Below are 9,189 nucleotides of genomic sequence, written 5' to 3'. Positions count from 1 at the left end.
GTCCAGCCTATTCTCTATACCACACACTGTCTTTCCCTTGCTCCGTTAATGCATTCGTGCACACACACACTCAGCTGGGTTAATGGACTGCACCTCCACTTGGTCTTCTCTCCCCTTCTCTCCATCATCCTGTCTTCATTTAGTAGATGTCTTAACTGAAGAGAGCCTGGGGGTTCACACCCTCACTGGTGAGACCTCACAAGGAAGCATAAACAACTCATTCAGTCTCTCTCTGTCTCTTCTCTCCTGTTTGTCATTCATTAATAACTGAGGCACGTTCAGTAGCACAGAGGAAGAAACACACGTTGTAGCCGGTAGGTAAGAAAGTTTAGCCATGGTGATTGGATTAGCGTCCCCTGCATGCTCTGTAGGTGTGTGTGTGTGTTCTGAAGTATGGAACAGTATAGATATGCAGTACATAAGTCATTCATAAGGCTGCACTGTGGGACTAATTTACATGCAAGGTAAATCATTTATTACATGGTCAGTCATATGGCTACACATTGTGTAGACTGAGTGAATTGTGATGCTGACTGCATAGCCCTTCACTGACATCTCACTGTGGACACATGGCCATGGACACACACACACACACACACACACACACACACACACGCACGCACCCGCACACATACACACACACCAAGCCAACAAACAGGATTTTCTTCAAGGTTTTCTTTTGCTTGCAGAAATATAATTCACTTTTGAAATTCCTTGCATCCTTATCTCTTTCTCCCTCTTACTCAAAGGCACACACACACACACACACACACACATACACATACAAACATACTCAAACACACACACACATACATGCACACACACACACACATACATACACACAAACACACACACACACACACACACACACACACACACACATACAAACATACTCAAACACACACACACACATACATGCACACACACACACACACACACACACACACACACACACATACACACAAACACACATACACGCACACACACACACACACACACACACACACACACACACACACACACACACAAATAAATAAATAAATAAATCCCTAATATAGAAGTGCCAATTCCATTAGTTCATTAGTGATGCAGTGCTATGTGGCACAGTTTCTTATTATCAGGCACAGTGTGAGCTGCAAAATCATATACGTACACACTTGCATGCATGTATGCACACACATACACACTTTCCTTGCCTGGCCCAAAACTGCCGGTACATTCCTGAGATTGCATGGGTCATAATTTCATAAAACTTCTACTCGACAAGCATGTTTTCCATCACTCCTAGATTGTATAGTCATCCTTAATCATGACAACATGAGCAGCCGACAGTCTTTCTAGCACGGTAGATGTATTAATGAGTGCAATTTTCTTCTGCGCTTCAGCAGTTGTTCTTTATTCTTAGCACAGAGACATTCGAGTGCAGCATAGGAATACTGATGTGGTGAATTTGGGGCCTGCTGAACACAGCATTCACCTTCAAATGTCTAGTACTCAGGTGAGTATTTCTTAAATGAACAGCATGATATGCCAGGGTCTCAGAACAGAATGAACTGAGTCCCTCTGTCATCAGCAACACACAGGGAATTAAGCCTATGCATATGTTTTATATAGAGCTTATAGTGTGTTCGTGTGCAAATAATGAGTAAAGAGGATTGAAAGTGCTGCAAGTTGACTTCAAATGAAATAGCAAGTTATCTGTGCATAGGACAGCTAATTGGAAATTACTTGATAACCTCAGATAGAATGATATCTTCGACGTTGAGTGCTAGGGCATAAACATCCTTAAGGAATATTTAACAAAGGCGTAGTAATAAACATATCTTAACATTGTGGCATACTTCTTTGATTTGGGAATCTAATGTAAATATAGCTTAACATTGTGGCATACTTTCTTGTTTTGGGAATCTAATGCAAACATAGCTTAACATTGTGGCATACGTCCTTGTTTTGGGAATCTAATGCAAACATAGCTTAACATTGTGGCATGCTTCCTTGTTTTGGGAATCCAATGCAAACACATTTTTATGAAATTGCAAATTCAAATAAAATTTTGACCAATGGTGGTGTCACAGTGCCGTTCATGTGCCGATAGATACTGGCGATTGATGGCAGCCATATTTTGTCCCCCTTTAGAACCTTTTTTAGTGTTACCAGAACATAGGACATCAACTGGTCTTGGGGTCTTCTGAGCTTGTAAAGTTTGTCACACACACCGAGCTCCACAAGAAGTAGGTTAGATGCAGAACTTTATCCAAGATCACAGATAGAGTCTAGAAGACTTTATTTCAGAATGGTGTTAATTTGGCACACATGTAAATATGAAGAAGGGCTGCTTATTTAATTTGAAATTTGTCACATAGAGGAGCTACATCTGGGATAATTTGTGCAAATTTCATGCTGATATAGCATAGTGTAGTCTGCAAAAATTTACATTTTATGAGGCACTGCCTTGAATTAGCTGAGCATGTATGCATACTCTGTACTGCATCGCTCAAGAGTGAATCCTCAATCTGTAAAGCCAGCCCCTGCTCCTGTAGGGCTCTGATATTGTCCATGGATGGAGTAGTATAATCTAGCACAGAATCATAAATCATGGATATGAATTGGTTTCCTCTTCCACCTACCCTAAAATATCTGGCAAACCACCTAGGTTCAACTTTTTTTTTAACTTTGGCAGATGTTGTCTATCATTTCCAGATCAACAGGTATCTAAAAATCTTTAGAAAGCAAACCATACCACATCCAAAATTGCTCTAAAGAAATGAACAAGGCATCCAGATACAAATCTCCAATTCAATTACCCAAGTCTTTTCACTGTATGAACATGAAATGCAATGTAGATAGGGCACATGATGAGGTTTCAAGAAAAGGACTGTTTCTTCCTTGAACTGTGACAATCTGTAGCCAAATGCAAGTGCAAATGCAAGTATTAGATTGTTTCCATTATAAATTCTAAAGTTACTGGTAATAAGACTATTGCACTGGCATCAAGTGGAGAACAATTCTGTCTCTCCATCCTAATCCACATAGACTGTGAAAATGTATAATACAGCCATATATTAATGATTCAGAGAGCACAGGAACAGTAATGAAGGTTGAAAATAGGACAATCCCACCTTAAGTTTTAGATTTACAAAGATGTTATTTGTTTATTATTTATTCTAATTATTTGTTAAATGTAGGAAATGATAATTAAACTTTTAAAAACCTTTGATAGGAAAATTTCAATATTCCAAATATATTTGAGAATATTTTAAATTGCTATTACATTTTACCTGCTAAAATGCAGAAAGTGACCTCCAGAATAATTTTTTTTTGTTTTGTCACCTCTATTCTGACATATGTAAACTTGTTAGATGGTATCTTAAGAAGTGCTGAACATCATAAAGATTAATTGATACTGACCCACTTTTAGATTGGCTTTATAGCATCAGGGACAGGGCAGTAGTAGCTCAGTGGTTAAGGTACTTGACTTATAATTGGAAGGCCACTGTTGGGCCTCTGAGCAAGGCCCTTAACCCTCATTTGCTCAAGTTGTTCTCAGTAATAATTGTAAGTTGATTTGGATAAAAGCCTCAGCTAAATGCCCATGTGAAAATTATGTGAAACACCCTTAACACCTGTGGGGTATAAATAAGGCAACAGTAACAGGCAGTGTGTGTGTGTGTGTGTAATGATTAGTAAATGGGAGTTGTGAATGTGGAAGTGGTAGAGCTATGATTGGTGTCCTGGTTGGGTGTTAGCCAAGGTGTGACACTGAAAAAGTACCACTGTACAAAACTCCCTGCTCTTTGTGCTGCATTGCCAAGTCAGAGACCTTTATGATGGGTAGTCACCTCCTTTTTCTAGAAGGATATCCTACAGATGACCTGTGTAACCCAGGTTATGAAAGGTAAATAAATGAGATCGTAATGAATCAGATTATAATATAAATGATAATCAGTTGTGTGTATTGTGAACCAGTCACAAAAATAGCAATATGTATGCTTAAACTGAATAAAATATATATGAATGGGTTTATTTTGTCTGTGTTGTCCCAGCTATTTTATTGTTTATCTGGACAGTTCCTTAGCCAAAGTGCTGCATCGATGTAGTCATGTGGAGTAATAATATTGCAGTATGTTATTTTAGTTATTTTAGAATAGATGCAGTTAAATCCCTCCAGTCCAACCTGCGATAAAATAGAAACCAAGCGGATAAAAGTGCATTAATGTTGTGCAGAATATCACTATTAAGCATATCTACTTACCTGAATCAGAAACCGAAGGTTCTTCATTGTAGTGTGTGGGGTTCCTGCATCAGTGACAAAAAAGATGTAGCTAATGCTACTTATAGATTGTTATAAACGCTAACTTTGTAATGGGGATTCCCTATTACATTATATTAATTATAAATTCTTGGGCACGAAAAGTGGAATAGCCCAGGCACAGCGTAGCCAGTGCAGGCACTAGCTGCGGCTCGTGAGGTTAGCCTTCATTGTACCGCAGAGTACACTTACGCTTACAGAGTACACTTCATTAACCTTACAGTACTCTCAAATATGACTTGGAAAAATAATTACCATTATTTATACATTATTAATACATGTACAAGTATTTGTACATGATGATTGTGTATAAAACAATATTTTGCTCTGTTTTACTAGTACACGCATTTACTACAGTACAGAGTTTGATAATTATGTTAATTGACTATTATGTTAAACTAGGATCTGAATTTAATAGTAAACTCCGGTGCTATAGGTCAGGATTCTTTTTCTGAGAGACATGGAGTTTGAGCCGAGCACCCCTTCATGTAATGGCTAGCCAAGCATAAAACATTTTGATTGATCAGTTCCTGGATTCTTCTACCTCTGACATTGAGCGAGCTACCTACACTGTGTGGTAGGCTATAACTTATCCATTCTAATGTGGAAAGGACAGTGAACTCTGTCTAATACTGGTGAAACTGTATGGGTAAGAACTGTGTTTATTTGAGACAACCTACAAGTGAACTGAGACCTGTGTAACTAGTGTGAAAGACATTTTTGGTGAATGTTTGACAATTTTCTGACCAGTTGTGATGTTTTTTTCCTTTTCCTTCCAAATTATACAGGTAATAGTTTAACTGTTGCACTATTATTATTTTTTCCCTGCTCTTTCTTCTGTACTCACTTGACATTAAAAGAAGTCGTGTTTTGCTTCCAGCAGTATTTCTACCCTCTAGTGTGATCTCTTGGTCCATTTGCTTGTCCTGGCTACATAGTCAATCCTAATATTCTTCTGATTGGCCCATACTATCAATATAATTTACCCTACTACTAATACTACCTATAGATCTCTTCACCATAATATTGGTTACACCTGCATACCTAGAAAATTATGTGCTTAATTGTCCATCAACTTACTTACCAGAAGATACATATTCAAGAACAGCTGAAAGGCCCCCAATTGTGGAAGCCTGTCTACTTTGTCTGCCTTTCATGAAGAAAGAGGGGATGCAGAAGAGAGACTGCATTATTTAGAGACACACTGACAAGACATTAGCATTCAAATGAAAGAGTTTCACTTAACTCTTGAGAGTGATAGACAAGTCCCATATTGTGAGTTTTTTTGCATTTTCTACCAGCCCTTACCAGTATCCACAGTACAATATCCTAGCTCTGCTAGGGTTACATCATCCCTTGCAATCTCCACTCACTGTCAAGCCAATGTACTTTCCACCAACGAGGACTCCTGATGCTCCTGATTTGTGAATGAACTGCAAGCACAACAGCTAGCTTCACTGGCCCGGCCTTCCTTGTTCCAGAGTTACATCCAGCTCAAGTTTCAGATCACCTTGTTCATTCAGCAACAACACGGTTGGCATCACCTAATCTCCACTACTGTTACCAGGGCAAACACATACCATCTGCTTATTCTGCCCTGTCATAGGACCCCACAGAGCTTGTACCAACTGTCACTGTACAATCTGCTACCAAGTCCTGTACAACCCCACTCTGTTGCATAGGCACAACCTACAGATGATGCCCCAATGTGGCCTGCACCTACTGTTCTTTCATGGTCCATTTCACCAGTTTCTCCTCAGTTTATGCCACTTGCTCCTCCTGCGTTCTCAGTGTACCCCATAAAGCTTGTGCCAACTGTGACTATACAGTGCTCTTGCTTCAGCACAGCCTGCAGCTGTGGTTTCTACACAGTTCACACCTATTATGCAGCCACAGCCCATGTCTGCTCTTCCAGCACTACCCTCAACACATGCACTGCTGTCGTTTATTATACAAATTTCACAATTTGAGTATTCTTTGCCTGTGCTGTCATCTGTCCCTCAATCAAATCAGCCAACCCACCCCTGCATTGTCTGTGCCTGTCATGGTTGGCTTGTCACCCACTTTAGATAGGGACCGTCCTACACCCCTACCTCGTTCCCATTCACCGGAGTTTTAATCAAGTACACCTGTTCATACTTATCTTTGTTATTTAAACCTACAGGTCTCTGGAGAAGGCGCTACACATTATTGGTCTAAGCCAGACGGAATACTTATCCCATGCATCGCTTCCCCAGATCCTCAAATTTAGGATACTTGTTTTGTTGTGGATTTGTTTAAGATCATGGAAAATAAAGAGCTCTTTAGCTCAAGCTTACCTCTCGCTTCCTCTGTGCCGTCGCTACCGTCACAGCGCCGGCATCTGTTCTTCACCCATCAACACTTATTGATTACTGCAACTCACCCTGTGCTACAAGAGCAGCTTCCTGGAGAAGTTCTAGCATCAACTTGCTGAACATTTTGAACAATGGGCTGAACAGCCTACTGAACCCTCTCAAACATATCACTAAAGATTATACCAAATTAATACCAGATACTGCTAGATCTTCTCACACATCCCAGTGCTTGTAAGTTGGCTAAGTGATACATTAAGAGTCAGACTCCATACACAAGTGCTATGCAGAACCTCATGGAAATGTATTGATAACCAAGTCAGCTGATCCAGAGAGAACTTAAGACAATATTGAACTCACCTTCAGTGTATGACTGTGATCAGCAGGGTTTAGAGGAATAGCCTCTGCATTTAATACTTTGGTAGGACTATTGAGCACTATCGTTGGCCCATTTACCCTAGAAATAAAGGGTGGGTCACATGTAGACTCACTCCTAATCAGCCTGCTTTTGGGCTACAGAGACACATTTACAGAGCACTGTTTGATGACAGTCATTCACATCTACAAAAATGAGAGCAATTTAAGCATTTTTTACTCTAGTGCAGTAATCAGGAACACTACCTCAGTGTTTGCCCAGACTTTATTAAACCTAGCAATTCTGAGAGAAGGGATAAAAAAGAAGAAAACATGTTGGACGAAGCCTTTTTAAATGCAGTTGAAAGCACTTGCTTTTACTGCATGATGTGGCCTTCAATGAAAGGCAGAGCATCCTCACCATGAGTACACCCTCATTTATAGTGTACCTAGATCAGTCTACTTGGTTAAGCCATGTCATCATCAAAGTTGTACCTGTCCAGTGTAATGGTAGATGAACTTAGATGCTGTTTTGTGTGATGGTTCTGAGAGGACAATCATATTCCATTCAGCTGTTAAGCACTTAAGTCTCAAATGTATCGAAGAGTTTATGCCGCTAAGGACAATTAGACAGGACATTGGTCATTTGAAAGAAGCTTCAGTCTCATTTGAAGTGTCTGCCTTTACAGCTGAACATTGAACAAGATATTTCTCTTCATTCCTCGAAGGTAAAACACATGCTTCTCAAAGGTTCTGATCTTGCTCACTTAGTAACTCCTATCTGCCCAGTTTGAACTGGTCCTATAGCAGTGTGCACTCAGTTGAGATGGGCAGTTCAGGAACCAGCTAGTTTCCTTCACCAACAGTCATCTGAGAGTTATTGTTCACACACAGCTTTCCTTACACCCTCACAGGAACTTCAAAACATGTGGAAAGACTGGCAATTTGACACACTACCCTTTCAGGGTAACTCACTCCAAAGACCAGGTGGATGTAGAGATATTGAAAACCCTTAATGTGGATGTTATAAATGAGTTTCATATATCAGTGGTCACACAACAGTTAATGATATTGGTGTTCTTGACCCAACTAATTACACTACATAACATGGGGTTGCTGCACCACCAATGTTTGCATCTGCTTACCTGGAGACAGAAGTTTCTGTCCTCAAGAGAGCATGAGAAGTTTCCCTATTGAAATGAGCGTTCTTCAAGCCAATGAGAAAGTCTCTCTGAGCAGTGACCTGAGTTTGCTTTCACCAGAATATGATACTATACTAAATCTAATTAGAGTTGGAATATGAAGGCAGATGAAATGAAAGAGAATTCATCCTGTTGTCCTAGCCCCTGAATACCCTGTCACCAAACTACTAGTGAAAGACTTTGACAATCTCCTGCTACATTCAGTCCCTGAGAACGTGTTTGCAGAGATCAGATCTTATTGGATGCTGCATGGGTGTCAAGCAGTTAGAAACCATCAGTGTCAGTTCTTAGAATGTCAGATGTAGCACAAACAACCTGTGATCCCCTAGAGAACAGACTTGTCTGAGGCCTGGCTAAGACTAAATCAACTACCATTTTGGTTCTCTGGTGCTGACTGTTTTGGTGCCTATATGGTTAAATTGGGACAGCAAAAAGAGAAAAGATTAGGCATAACCTTCAAATGCCTTACCACCATGTGTGTGTACCTTGACCTTGTGTGCAGTACGGACATGGATTCTTTATTACTTGCCTTCTGATCTTTCATAGCGAAAAGACACCTTGCTCACCAAGAGCCAGTTACACCGAACCTTTTCCACATGGGACAGCAAGAAACTATAACAACTGTGCATGGTGACAGTAATCTTTTGACACGTTAATGATGGAGACATAGTCACAGTTAAGACAGTTAAGTAGAAGATACCTACCTGTTCTCCAACTTTGTCCAAAATGGCATATTCCCCCTTCAGATTTTGATGTGAAACATGTTGTCACATGTTGGTAGTGGACCCACTTTTGCTCAGAGCTAAGGGCCTATTAGGTGACTTCAAGTGATTATGGTAAGATCTGGACAGCAGAAGTCAACACCAAAGGAATTACATATCTATGCCCAGTAACCAATCTAAATGGGCTACCTCCAGTATTCAATGATGAAAATGTACACGCAGCTATCAGAAATCCAAAGTGATAATAGATTTGCTTTAAAAATCTGTGA

This window comes from Electrophorus electricus, chromosome 12, assembly GCF_041902795.1.
Source record: "Electrophorus electricus isolate QZ-2024a chromosome 12, ASM4190279v1, whole genome shotgun sequence".
In the NCBI taxonomy this organism is placed as follows: domain Eukaryota; kingdom Metazoa; phylum Chordata; class Actinopteri; order Gymnotiformes; family Gymnotidae; genus Electrophorus; species Electrophorus electricus.
Note: the sequence above shows the minus strand (reverse complement) of the source record.